General features: G+C 37.7%; 1 protein-coding gene across 8 annotated transcripts in view; it reads left to right on the top strand.

Moving 5' to 3' along the window:
- The first annotated feature begins 10,466 nt into the window (after nucleotides 1–10,466).
- KANSL1L (KAT8 regulatory NSL complex subunit 1 like) overlaps nucleotides 10,467–14,712 on the top strand; it is a 100,883-nt gene continuing 96,637 nt past the window's right edge. For 4 of the 8 annotated variants that reach the window (XM_016158585.2, XM_036236403.1, XM_036236402.1 and 1 more), the window contains exon 1: nucleotides 10,470–10,637. The gene's annotated coding sequence lies outside the window, so the exon portion shown is untranslated. Of the gene's footprint in view, nucleotides 10,638–14,712 lie in introns of all 8 variants that reach the window. The other 4 variants (XM_016158593.2, XM_016158594.2, XM_016158591.2 and 1 more) reach the window with 3 other exon arrangements.

A 14,712-nucleotide genomic window follows, 5' to 3' on the forward strand; every position in this document is an offset into this window, starting at 1 on the left:
CCTTTCCCTACCTTTTCTAGTCTTAGAAGAAACTAGATGTTAGGAATATATCTATGGGGTGCAAAGTAAATTCACATAGGAAAAGCCTGCCTTGTAGTGGTAGACAGACCTGGGTTTGAATGATAACTCTACCATTTAGGAGCCTTTGGACCTTGGGCAATTTATTTAACTTTCTGGGATTCTTTCTGGTGGAAATAGCAAAAGAAACCAGTTCACAGCATCCTAAGCAAAAATTTGAGTGTGCTGGCTTAAAAGGATTGTAGAGTAGCCTATGTAATCTAAAGAACTGTGGGAACTAGGGTCTCAAGGGCCTGATTCTAGGGCTTAAACCTGCTAGCACTTCCACCACATACACTTGTTTTTACTTTTCTTTGCAAATTGGCCTAATAGATACTTCAGAGAAATTTCATTGCAGGGCCTATAAAAATGACCTTGGGCTGTTACAGGGCTGTATCCTTCAACATAATGTTATTATAAGGACACACGTACACATACACATAGAGCTATTACGGTCCACTAGAGCTAGAAATAGGTTTTAGTAATTTTTATATTTAAGAAAGGAAAAGGACTTCTAAGGTAAGCTATTTTATTGGAATGATCTCTGGAATGTTTCCTGTCTCTTCCCAACTAGTCTTGTTTTGCAGCCACAAAAGAAGCATGGGTTGTACAATGTGCTCAAAGCTGAGAGCAAAATAGGGAGTTCAGAATGTGCTTCTTAACCTTTCATTTGGTTTTGATTTCGTAAATAGTTATCTTTGTGTTTTGCTTGTGTGGCTTTGATTGTTGTCCCCTGGGGAGATAATTTATCATCTTTATCTGTGCTAAGTGCTCAAGAAACGATAAACAGTAGTGTGCAAAAGAACAGACTGGACCAACATAGCAAGAAAGCCATACTGTATAAATAATTAATGCAAATCAAAAAGTCTGAGTAATTTTGGTTTTTGGCTGAGAGTTTTAGAATAATAATTATTGCTTTAAAATTATTTTTGTCCTTTATTTCTTTGATGTGTTATCGAAATGATAGTATGTAGAAGCTGTTTTGATTTGCTGTTGTAAAATCTAACTGCAAATCTCTACTAATCTAGTAAGTTTTGTAGTTTATTGCACAAGGTATAAGATTTCTAAGAGACTAGATTTTTTCATATGTCAGTATTATTTTTGGCGCACACAGCAATTATTTATTTAGAGTCATTGGAAAGATTTGACTTTGAGCTGGAAACTAACCGTAGGCCCATCCTGTCTACTGTTTTATAATACGTGTTGAAAAGAGGTTCTATACTATTTTTGAAATCTAATTTTCCATTTTTAAGAAAAAAAATACAGAAAACTTCAAATGTACTCAAAAATAGGAAGATAGTATAATGAACCTCTAGCTTCGACATTTCTCAATGTATCACCCCCACATTTTTCTCAATTATTTTATTTTTTTGAATTTTCATAAGCTTTTATTTGAGCCTAACTAAGGACAATTGTTGGGAAACAAGATCTCAGATTCTTCCTCTCAGTTATTTTAAAGCAAATCCCAGACTTAACCCTGTTTCTTATATAACATATTTCAGAGTATGCTTCTAACTGATAAAGGTTTTTTTATATAACCACGAAATCATTATTAAACTTTAAAAACCTAAATTTAACATATAGTTCCAAATGAACATTAATTTTTTCTTGGTTATATCAAGAATGCCTTTTGTGGTTAGTTTCTTCAAATAAGGATCTAAACGAGGTTCACAAATTACGTATTTTAACAAAAATACTGTCTCCTAAGTCTCTTATTAACAATCCTCTCTTTTTTCCTTCTCTCTTTTTTAAATTAACACACAGAAAATTTGCTCCCCCCCCCCCACACACTTTTTTTGGTTAACATACATACAGTTAAAATGCTTTTTTTAGTTCTCTGAGTTTTAGCATGTGAATATATTTATGCAACCACCAATGCAATTATGATAACAGCTCCATCACTACAAAGACTCCCTCATGTCCTTTGTAGTCAACACTTTCCTTGTAGCTCTAACCCTGGCAACCACTGCTCTGTTTTCTGTTGTTATAGCATTGTTATTTTGAGGCTGTCACATAAATGGAATCATATAGTATACAACCTTTTAAGAATGGCTTTTTTCTCTTAGCAAAATACATTTAAAATTTATTCATGTTGCGTGAATTAACAGCACGTTCCTTTTTTTAGTGCTAAATAGGATCTTACTCTGTGGATGTCCCACAATTTATTATTTTACCTGATTAGGAACATCTTGGTTGCTAAGATTAAATACCTAGAAGTGGGATCGTTGCATCAGGAAAGGAAATGTATGTTTTACTTCATAAGAAATTGCCAAGTTGTTTTTCCAGTATCTCTGTGCCATTTTGCCTTGCTACCAGCAATGTAAGAGATCCAATTGTTCTGCATCTTCTCCAGCACTTGTCGTTTCATTCTAACAGGTATGTAGTGGTATCTCATTGTGGTTTTAATTTACCTTTCTCTAATGTCTAATGGTGATGAACAACTTTTCATATGCATATTTGCCTTTAAGATTTCTTCTTTGATGAATTAGCTATTTTTTAGTTGGGTGGCTTATTATTATTATTTTTAATATTGAGCTTTGAGAATTTTTTTATATGTTCCAACACTGTCAGGCACAAGGCAAAGCCAGGCTAACAGATTCAGCCAGTAAAGGAACAGTGAATCTTTTAGAGACTCAGTTTATTGCTTACACAGAGAGTGAAAAGATAAGAAGCCAAAGGTATCAGTTCTCTGTGGCCTTTGCACAGGATGACAGTGAAACAAGAGAGGCTGGATGACTGTAACAAGAATGATGGGACACTAGCCGAGGAGTCCATTCTATGATGCTACTAAGCCATTTTATAGCTGTGGGTGTGCCCTAAGGGTGGTGAGGCGGAAAGCCTCAGACCCCATTAGAACTCTTAAAACAAGAAAATGTCTCATGACAGCCTGCTTGGTAGATAGGGAAGCAAGTGAGAAATGGCCTTGTAGCATCACCTCATAAGTCCCATGCTTTCATGTCCCAGGAGGGTCACAAGGCATTTTGTTGAGATCGAGCTGTTGTTCCAGTTTTGCCTTTGTGGTCTGAGTGGAAATGCACAAGGTCATCAGGCTCCGGCTGTTCTCCTGTAGATAAAAGTCCTTTGTCAGATATGTGATTTGTAAGTATTTTCTCCTGTTTTCATTCTCTTGATAGTGTGTTTTATAGAGTGAAAGTTTTTAATTTTGATGAATTCCAATTTTTTTTTTCCTTTTATGGATCGTGCATTTGGTATTATACCTAAAAAACTCTTTGCTCAAACTCAAGTCATAAAGTTTTTCTCCTATGCTTTCTTTTGAGAACTTTATATTGTAGATAATTCATTTAGATCTGTTTCATTTAGTAATTTTTACAAAATGTGAGGTTTATGTTGAGATGCATTTCTTTTTTTTATGTGTAGTCTAATTCTTCCAATACCACTTCTTGGAAAGAGTATGCTTTTTTTTCATTGACTTGCCTTTGCACTTTGTAAAAAATCAACTGAACATATTTGTGTGGGTCTATTTCTGGCCCCTATAGAGTTTCATTGATTTATGTATCTTCCTCTTTGCCAATACTGCACTGTCTTGGTTACAGTATTTTTACAAAAAGTCTTAAAATCAGATGAGATTCCTCCAACTTTGTTCTTTTTCAAAATTGTTTTGGTCATTCTAATTCCTTTTCCTTTCCATACAAATGTTTGAATCAACTCGTCTATACTTTACCAAAAGAAAAAATCCTGCTGAAGTTTTGATTGGAATTGCAGTAATCCTATGAATCACTTTGGAGGGTATTGCCTTTTTTACTCTTTTGAGTCTGCCAATCCATGAAGAGAGAATGTCTGTATTTAATTTGCTTCTGATTTATTTTTTCAACATTTTGAAATTATTTTCATTACTAAAAATCATACCTTTTCTACAGTCATTTCCTTAAATCTGAACTTACCAGTAGTTTATCTTAACGTGTCCCAAGAGAAGTTATGTTTCACTTTACAACAGAAAATTGCATTTGAATTTTGTTCTGTTGGAAGAAACAGAAAAATCAAATATGGCTTAAAAAATGAAGAAAGGTTTCACACAACTGGAAAGCTCAGAGTCAGGGCAGACTCCAAAGCTGGTTGACTGAACAGCTTATTTGTCACTAAGGACCTACTTTACCAGTTGCTTTCCATCTCTGTGTTTTGTGTGTGATGTATAGTGTAGGCCTATTTCTAAAACTAGGTCATGGGGTGGGCTTTCTTCTTCATGTCCAGAGTGAATGTACTTGTACCCAGCATTTTGGGCATAAGTGCTGAAATTCACTCTCATGGGGCTAGTTTTAGTCACATGCCCAACTCTGAACCAATGATTATGCCAAGGGAAATGGAATGTTTTGATTGGCTTAAGCCAAGCAGGGCCCACTTTGGGACATGGAGTAGGAGCATATTCAGTCAAAGCACATGAGATGTGTGGAGGGCTGGATATTATCGTGAAAACAATATCCAGGGGAAAGGGGAATTATAGAAAAGAAACCAAATAGGCAACTAGCAAATACTATAAAAACTACAAACTAGATCCTGGTTATTGGGATTAGTGCCTGGAAATTTTCACATCTCAAATGAGACCCAGTCTCATCTGTCGATGCCTTTTAAAAGAATATATTTATGTGACTTTTGTAATAGAGAGTTTCAATATTTATCTGGGCATAGATCTTCTTTCTGGGTACAATGAGAAGTTTATATTTCCTGGTTCTTTTGTCATTGGGCAGGACTGTCTGACTAGTCCTTGCCAATGGACTATAGATGAAAGTAACAGTGACATGTCTTATTCTGTGGCAGCAATTGTAAAAGTGCTGTAGGGGTGACATAAGATCAAAGTATGGAATACAAATCCAACATATATAAGACGAGTGCTCTGAGAAGTTAGCTGTATCTGCAGCAAACTTCGTATGAGATACAAATAAACTTTTTGTGTTTGTTAAGTCACTGTGACTTTGAGGTTATTTGTTACTGTGTCATAATCTGGCCTATCATGCCCAATACAACTTTCATACGTTATTATACATGATATATAATGGAGGAAATAGAGCTGGTGTTATATAACACTTTCAGTGACCCCAAGAAATTACTGTGATGTTCACATTTCATACGACATTAATCAGAATGTTGGGATACTTTTTCAATTGTAGTGATTTCTGACCCAGTATTTCTGGATATGTCTGTTTAGTGTAAAGATTTATGGGATTAGTGTTCCCAAAAAAACACTTTTATCATTTCACTTATGCAAAATTTTTCAATGAGTTCCACTAAAACCTACAGAATAAAATTTATAATTCTTATTTAAACTTGAATCAAAGCCTTCCATATTTTGGTCCTCACCTACCTTTGCAGAATTGTGCACTATTATTCTTTCTAATGACATCAATGTGTTCAGCATTCTTAACAATCGGGCACAGCCACAGAACCCGAAGAAGAGAATGTAGTTCAAAAAACCTTCTCCCCTACCAGAACTCCTTTATTACATTTAGCTGACTGGTTTTAGGCGTTTTGCTTTGGAAACTGGTGAAGACCATTGCCTAATCAACATCTATTCTTTCTTTCTAAATAATAATCCCTATATTATTGGAGGTGACAGTGTATTCAACTTTAGTTGCATTTCTTGGTCTCTGTTGCAATTAGATACAACCACGTGATGAATTGTTGAGAGGGACATTAGGAGAGGCAACTTAAAGGCCTTGTTTGCTTTCTATCCTTTTCCTACCACTTGCCTGGGAAGTAGACATGATGGCTAGAGTTCCAGGAGCCACCTGGAACTGTGAGGTAACTTTGAGGCTGGAGGCAGAAGAGAATATGAGAAAAGAGCCTGGTTTCCTGGTAACCTCGTGGAGCTGTTATATCAGACAAGAACCATCTACCTCTAAACTTTATTTTTTTTAAACCATGTTTAATTGAATTTTATATACACCATTATTTATATATTATTAAGAAAAAGCCCACTGACAATAAAACGGATATAATGCTTTCTTATTGCATCAATACTAAGGTCAATCCGATTGCAGAAATGTTAAATTGTGAAAAATAATGTGTCTTAGAATCAGTAAATTATAAGAGAGAGAATTAACCCTTATATTTTTCAGCCATAACTATTTTGGGCTTTTGGATACTTTTTACACAGGCTATCTGCATCCTAACTGATATTGATTTAATTTTTCAATCTATATGTTTTGCATTTGAAATCCTTGAGATTTCTGAGTCAACCTTTGTCTGAGAGTTCTTGTTTTAAAAATCAACTTTATTGAAGTATAATTCTCATACAAGAACATGTGCCCGTTTTAAGTATACATTTTGATGAGTTTTGACAAATGCATGCACCCATTTAACTTCCACCAGGATCAAGGTATAGAGTCTTTTTATCACCTCTTCCCACCCAAATCTCCCCACCTCAGACCTAAGCAACTGCTCATATGCTTTCTGACATTATGGGTTAGAGATTTACATAAATGTAATCACAATATTTACTCTTCTGTGTTTGGCTCCTTTCAGCATACTGAGACGTATCTATGTTGTCCTGTATATCAATAATTCGTTTCTTTTTATTCTTGAGTAGCATTCCATTATATGGAAGTACCACAATTTGTTTATCTTTTAACCAGGTGATGGATCTTAGGGTTATGTCCAATTTGGGGCTATTGCAAATAAAGGTGCTACTGATACTCGTATACACAGGGAGACATTTTGGATTCTCCTGTAACCATGTGTCAGTTCTAACCATTCTTATACCCTGCCCTAGTTCTAAGAATCTTATAGCTTTTGCTACTTACCCTCACCTTTGTCTGCTTGTGATACTGACTAGTTAGAGCTAAATTTATCCTGAATAGGAATTGTCACCTTTAAACCTGCTGCTTCTCCTATTCCACTTTCTAAACATGATCATAAAAAGAAGGAATTAAATATGCTTGAATATGACAGTGGAGGACAGTCACCCTAGGCATGGAAATATTGAGGAATAAACAGTACAGGCCTCCAAACTAGCTTTTTATTCTATGAGAGGAAGTGAGGAAAAAACTCTGGCTTTGGAGCTAGGTAGGTCTGTCTTCAAATCCAAGATTGGCCATATCTTAGTGTAAGAATCTAGAATACAATATTAACCTCATTTTTTAAACCTGGAAAATGGATATAACTCACTTTGCAGAATGTGAGAATTCAATGCATATACATAATCAGTCAACAAATATGTGTTGACAACTCACATGTGCCAGGCTCTGTCCTAGGCTCTGGGGATACAGCAGTAAGCAAAACAGCAAAAGTGCCTGACCTCATGAAGCTTACATTCTAGCCTAGGTATCAAGACAATAAAAGCAAAAGAATTAAAATCTATGTTATGTTAGATGGTGATAGGTGCCATGGGGAAGAACAGAGCAGGAAGGGGGAATAAAAAAAGGCTGTACTTCATAACTTCACCTTGGTTGTGAGCTAGGGTATAATCTTTCTTCTGTATCACTAGCATTTATCACAATGTCAGCTGTATATTAAGTGCCACACTCCTGTTTCTTGAATGAAAGCCCTGAAGAAAAACAGTGTTGAGGAAAGAAGTTTATCACAAAATCATTGTAATGTAGCTTACCTGGACACTTTTACAGGCTTCTAGACAGATAATAATCATGTCAGCAAGAATGGTGCCCTTCTCCTTGTTCTTGCCAAGACTCCTAGCCAGTTATATATTTTTTCTTGGAAATCAGAATGGTTTTAATGAACTTTCTGAATAATGACATTTCCTTGATTTTTTTTTAAAAAATGTCATTCTTTAGGCTTTTGCTGAATGATAAATGTAGAAAATAATTTGACAAATAGTTCAGTATGTCAATTTTTGTATTAAGAAGTTTTTATAGTCTACAGTTTCTGAAAAACTGGCATGCATTTCAATCCCCACCCCTTCAAATTCTCATTATTTTAAAAGTATACACTGAATACAAAAGGAATAAGAAAATGTTATTTGTATGATGGCTTGATAAATTGAAATGTTTAAGGTCTGAGACTTTGGCAGATTGCAGGACTAACTATAAGATGAAAAAATTAACCTAAGTATTGAAAACAGCCTACCTCCTAGTAGTAGTTTGATGAACAAACTAGATAATATAAGCAAATTGCCTTTTGAATTATTACTTATGTAATTACACAATTTAATACCTATATCATCTACTATGAATTCCATGAGGGCAGGAACTTTGTGTACTGCTGCATCTTTGGCACTGACTGTGCGGTAAACGCGTGACACCCCGAGAGAAGGTTTAAAAGCAAGCCTTTATTGGGAGGGGTCTCCTGGGCGAGGTTCACTGGTCCAGACAAAAGAGGGGCCAGAGAAGTCGCGTCCTGGGGTGGGAGGGCATAGTTTTTATAGGATTATTTGGGGGTAGGGTATAAAATGGGGAATGTCAGTTGAGCATCTGGATTAGGGCAGTGGCGCCAGGGCTTTAGGGTGGGCCCTTGTCCGGATTCCGATGTCAAGCTGGGAAGCCTTCAGGGAGGCATCTGGCTGGCCCTTACCTCCCCCCGCTGACCTAACACTGACCTCATATATTTGAGAAATATATACTTGCTTTAATAATTGATAATTATTTCAGAGGAGAAAACTATCACATAATTTGATAGGACAACAATTCCTTCAGGTTAAAATGTGAATTCCTGTTATTCAATATTTACTTAATCTAGTTGACAATGTACATTAATATGATATATGGAACCCGTAACTCAAATTCAAAGATACTATCTCCTGAACTATTGATTCCTGGTCTTCTTTCCCTGCCTAAATTCTTTTAAAATGTCCCCTCAGATAAAAAAAAATGTTCCTTTAAGCTATCTCAACACATGCTTGTTTGACTTCTCAGACTGTCAGTTAAAAAATTTTTTTTGGGGGGGGCCGGGAGAATGAGGTGAAGGGTTAAAGAAGTACAAATTAGCAGTTGCCGGTCACTGGGCTGAGGAGCAAGGCATAGGGAATGCAGTCAGCATTAAGGTAATGGCTAGGTGGTGAGCCATAGAGAAAGAGGGGGGATCATTTTATAAACTATACAAATGTTTATCCAATGTACTATATACTTGAAACTAATAAAATAAAATTAAAAAAATTAATGTCATTTTTGCATTTCTGTTCCCATAGACTAGGACAGCCCTCTCTGAATATGGTAGATATCCAATACATAGTTGTTGATTTATTTTCAGAACACATCATTAATCACTTTTATTCCAATAAAAGTAAATCTATTTCCCAAAACTCCTCCTTTATCCCATATGAATGTGAAATTAAAACGCATTCTCGCCTACAAATGCCGCTTGTCATAAAAATTACTTTAGTGAAGTCACAATCTACTATAAAGAGCAGTAACAAGCCGATTATTTTCCAATTCCAATAGTCTGGTATATCTTATGCTTTAACTCCAATTCCTTGGATTCTTCGCCCACCCCACACCATGCTCTAATCCAATTAATAAGTTTGATATAATGGTTGTCTTTCTGGATCCAAAATTCTAGTGCGCTTCATTCCTTACCTCATTCCATGTGTAAATTAGGAGTTTAGGAAAGCCCCTAATCCAATATCTCAAGAGCTAAATTTAGTGCTGAGTCTTAAAAAAAAAAAGTGCGTCGCTGGAGAAATGCCAAGTGTAGTTTAGTGGTAAGCGGAGTACTGGGCCAGGTGTGAGACTCTCAAAGATGTTTTTATGTGTCCCTGGCTAGCTATCTCCGCATAAAACTCCTTTTATTTGACTGCGCTACTGCAGAACGGAACGAACGCCAACGCCACTCACACCAGCTTTGTACAGCTTTAAAAATACTCGAACTGGCGGCTCCTGATTTTTACCATAAAACGAGCCAGTTGGATCCAGGGCAGATTTGTCATCCTATTTCAGGGCCCCCTGGGAGCCGTACAGAATTATGACCAGGTTTGAGCGCACAGCCTAAATAAATGCAAACGCACGGAGACACGTAGACTTGGCAACTGAGACAAAGCTTTGTTAAAACTTGCCCCTCTAGCGGCAGGGCGGGAGGCTCAGGACACCAGGAGCCGGCGCAGCCGCCGCGCGGGCCGCAGCGCGTAAAGCAGCCTTTCTCCAGCGCTGTTTTTCCTGTAACGGTGGTACAGAAATAGCAAAGCAGGGCGGGAGGTCGCCCGGCCGCGTTTTTGTTGTTTGTCTGTTTTTCCCGGCTGGCACCGGGCAGAGGAAGGAGGAAGCGGGAATGACCCGAGACGCTCCCCTGCAGCGGGACTCGGGCGTCGCGCTCCAACCACTTCCAGAACGCTCCGAGCCGCTTCCGCAGACCCCGCCCCTGCCGGGGTTTCCCCGCCACCCGCTTCATTTGCATGGTGCTGCCCCTCCCCCGCTGCCATTGGCCCGGGCCGCGCCCCGCCTACTGCCCCTCCACCACCACAGGGTTCCGTCCCCCGAGCCGCTCGGAGCTGCGGACAGCTGGCGGACTGTTAAACCGCGGCGGCGGCAGCGGCCGGGGTGGGAGCGGTGCGCGCTGTGGAAACGAGTCAGCGGCGCCCTGGGTGGGGGGAGGCGGGCGGGCAACTAGAGATCACCTCAGCAGCCCCCACCACGGCCGGACCGAAGGTGCGGCGGCGGAGGGGAGCCGGGGCGCCCCAGCAGGCGAGTGGCCGGCGTCTCAGTGGCGGGCTGAGGGGGGTGGGTCTCCTCTGCTGGGGACGGCGGCAGCGCGGAGAAGGGAGAGCGAAGACTGCCGGGCGGATTTGCGGGCCAAGCGATCGACCGACGACCCCCTCACCCCCCGAATCTTCTGGGCTGTTGGACTCTGGGTCCCGGCACAGGATTGCGCTCTAGGGCAGGGGTCGGACCCCAGCCAAATTTAAACGGCTAAACCTAACAGCCTTGGCAGAAGTGGAGGGGAGGGGAGTAAAGGGGTGGAGGGAGAGGTGGGGGCGGACCTAGGCGCGGTCACGTGGTACAGGGGCGGGGTTTGGCAGGCCTTTCTTTTGTTTTGTCGGGCGCGTGCGCAGAAGGCAGAACACGTGGTCTGGGCCCTTTTGCCTTGGCTGCCGCGCCTCAACGGGTGCGGTTGTAGTGACCGTCGTTTTGGGGCAGCTGGGAGGCGGAGCCGGCTGTTAGATGTGACCCTTGTTTTATTTATTTCATAATTTGTTTTCGGCAAAGGTTGATTTGGCTTTTCGAATTAGATAGGATGGACGTGGGGAATCTAGAGAATTAGGAATGGTGTTTTTAATTTGTGGCTTCTTGGGACAATGTTGCTGGAAAATTTTAGGTTATTTGGTGTTTGGTAGCAAGGAATAAGACATGTGTTTGGGTCATGAAAGGAAGACGCCGGTTTTACAGCCAAGAGGGAAGGCACTGGATAGAGACGTTCTTGTAATGTTTTCTTACTCTGAGAAAATAAGGGTTTGGTTCGCTCCCTGCCTTCTTTGTCTTGGGCAGATCCACTCCCTTCCCCTCTGGTCAGCAGTACGGTGCTTTTAAAAAAATTTTTTTAAGGTGTAAGAAGCACATTATTTTTGATTTTCCCGAACTTTAGTCAACTGGCAAGACTTAAGAGGATAGCTTCTATCGTCTTACTTTAACCGGTTTGCTTAACTTCTTGCCGAGTTTGGGTCACTAGGAATGTTTTCAAAATACAGGATGAGGCAGGTTTGTTAGCAACAAAACCTCAGATGTTTAGCAGTACTGCAGACAAAACTGGCAGTGTTTCTGGCTAGGAAAAAGTGACTAAAAATAATACTGGAGAAAAACCTGGTGTTCTGGAATGTAGATTGCCTGAGAAAGAGGCTTAGCAGTGAGTGGTCTCTGCTGTTTCCAATTCTTATTAGCTGTTTGCTTGGGCAAGTCACAACGTCTCGCATCTCAAGCTCTTGTTTTCTCTTGTAAATTGTTTCATACTATTGTCCCTGCCTTAAGAGATGGTTGTGAAATCAAATGCCTTGTGTTAGTAAAAATAATTTGTAATCTTTACCAACAGTACAAATACAGAAGTTGCCACGTAGCACGGTTTTATAACAAGTCAGGGGGTTTTTTTTAGCTAGGTTTTTTTTTAGCTAGGTTTTTTTTTTTTTTTTGAAATAAGATATATTTGAATATCTTCAAAATCTGTTGTAACTATTATCTTTAATTGTCCCTCAGTTTTTACCTACTTATTCAGATTAGTGTCAAGGATTCCGTCATTTCTTTCAGTTTAGATACTACTTTTTCTCAGCCCTCGAGCAATTTTTACGTGAAACTTCTTAATCCAGGCCAATTCTGTCATTGCTTGTTTTACTTTGTGTATGTGTGCGTGTGATATGTGCCTTTTCAAATAAAAATTGCTTATTTTGTTAAATCTTATTATAAAATAATTTGTAAATTCAAGACGTGCAAATAAGAAAAATACAAGTACTTTGTATCTCTAGATATTTTCCTGTGTACTTTTCCTAAAAATGGGATCATTCATCTGACTTTACCTCAGAAACATTTCCACGTCATTAAATAGTCTTTGAGAAATTAATTTTGGCAGATGTTTAGGATGTTTCTAATGTTTTGCTAGTGTAGATTTCATTATGGAGAATAGCTTCTTACATAAATCTTTGAAAAGTTTTTCCCTTAGATTTGTAAAAGAGGAATTACTGGTTCAAAGAGTGCGCCAGTATGTGTGTGTGTAAACTCTTATAACATCACCAGATTACCTTCCAGAACGTTGTGTTGATTAATACTAGTGTATGAGTGTGTATCACATTTACATCTTTGTTCATAATCTGGTATTAACATTAGAATCAAAACCTTGCTTTAATTTACATAAAGATTTTTTTCACTTAATGTCAGTGATAAATCTGTTTTCCTAATTTATTGTAAGCTGCTTGAGGGAAAGGAATATATTTCGTATTCGACATGCTACAAATCACATAGTGGGTGCTCAATAAATACTTGCCAGTTGGCTATTCACATTTACCTTTTCGACCTCTAAAAGATCAGGAAATTATGTCTTGCTTTTTTATCTTACATTGTTGGCAGTATACTTCGTAATGTTAATTCACTGACCATTCATTACTGCTGTTGGGGGGGGGGGCACTGATCTTATCACAGTTGTCTGTCAAAAGGTCCAGTGAGTTCCCATTGTCCAAATGCTGCATTATCTAGGAGTTCCATCCACCTTTGATGCAATTTATCCTAACTTAAACTATTTCATTTCCTTTATTCGTTATTTATCTTGTATGGAATTCATTTAAAATTTCACTTCGATCATTCTGGTTTCACTTGTAGCCATTTTTTCCTACAAAAGGTAATATTGTACTTGGCTGTAGACAGTCTACAATAAAAATCTGAAGACAAATCATAATGAAAAATATTAATATTTGATAATTTTAGGTTTTTAGAAATACTATTTCTCTGTGGATGTGAAAATTCTCAAGTATTGCAGAATTAAGGAAAATGCATTCATTTATAATATTGAGGGTTTATTAATATTTTTAATGAAGTTTTTATTGTTTGTTTCCATTCCTATTAGAACAAGGATTCCCAAGCATATTTGTAAAAGTAATTTTTATTTAGTAGTAATTAAAAAATTTTTGATTTGGTAGTAAATCATTAATCGATGTTTAACTATGTTAAGTTAAATTGGAGCCAAAATCTATAGACTGAGCAAATGTGATAGTGTCCTTCTAAATGTAAATTTCTAAATCTAAGTTGATGTACACAGAAAAAAAAATGACTCATTTATATTCCTATGAGTCATGCACTTATAATTGAATAGTAATAATTCTGCTTGAAGTATGACCTGTTTGATGTGTTGTGTGGCCACCCAAGTGGCTTTATCTTTAAATTCTTTTAGTCAAAAGAGAATTCCTTTTTAGGCATAGTTTTCAAAGTGGAAATTTTTGTTATAAACAGTGTCGAGTACAAAGTACTGAGGTAACTACCCTGGTCACACCAATTACTGCAGTATTTTCTGCTGTAATTGAGAATGCTCATATATAGCATAAAGAAATCTCGAAAACATAATACTATATTTTGTATATATATCTTCTATTAACTCCTAGATTTTAGAGGAATAAAATTATACTAACATAAACTCTTTCTCATTACTTTCATTGTTTTAATTGGATTTTCCCTATGAGTTGCAAATTAGAAATCGAGTTCCTGGGTATTTCAGTGATGTTTGAAAGAACTTCATATTTTGCTAAAAGGATTTTGTTTTTTTCCTGCTCTTTCTCTGTTGTTATAATGGATCAACTATCTGAAACACATTTAAGTTATAAATGTGGACATAATTTAATATTTGTTCCTTTTTCAGGATTCTCCCATCTCAACATGTTTTGGTAGTTTTTCACTTTTATGGATAGAAAAAATATGCCTTCTTTGTGATACTTTAATTCCTAGTTTGTGTTACTGCTCTGCATTTAAGAGAATTGGAATTTCCAGATTCCAGTTGAAAGAGTAAATGTAATGTTCAAGGGTAGATTTGGATAGGATATTTTCTGCGAACTATATGGAATGTACATATGTCTGTTTGAATGTAAATCATAGTCAAAATCTGGAACAGTATAGGGATGGAAACTCACATTTGGTCTTTAATTTTTCAATGTTCATACTCAAGAGAAAGGGTGGTTCTTATTTAGATTGTCTAGAGATTATTAATTTCAGCTCTGGACTAGATAAGCAAACTTCTGAGTTTCTTTAGAAAGTATGCCAAGAATTATTTGGTATATGTAACCTATATATTAAT

The sequence above is a fragment of the Rousettus aegyptiacus genome, unplaced genomic scaffold (genome assembly GCF_014176215.1).
Source record: "Rousettus aegyptiacus isolate mRouAeg1 unplaced genomic scaffold, mRouAeg1.p scaffold_m13_p_2, whole genome shotgun sequence".
NCBI classification, from domain to species: Eukaryota; Metazoa; Chordata; class Mammalia; order Chiroptera; family Pteropodidae; genus Rousettus; species Rousettus aegyptiacus.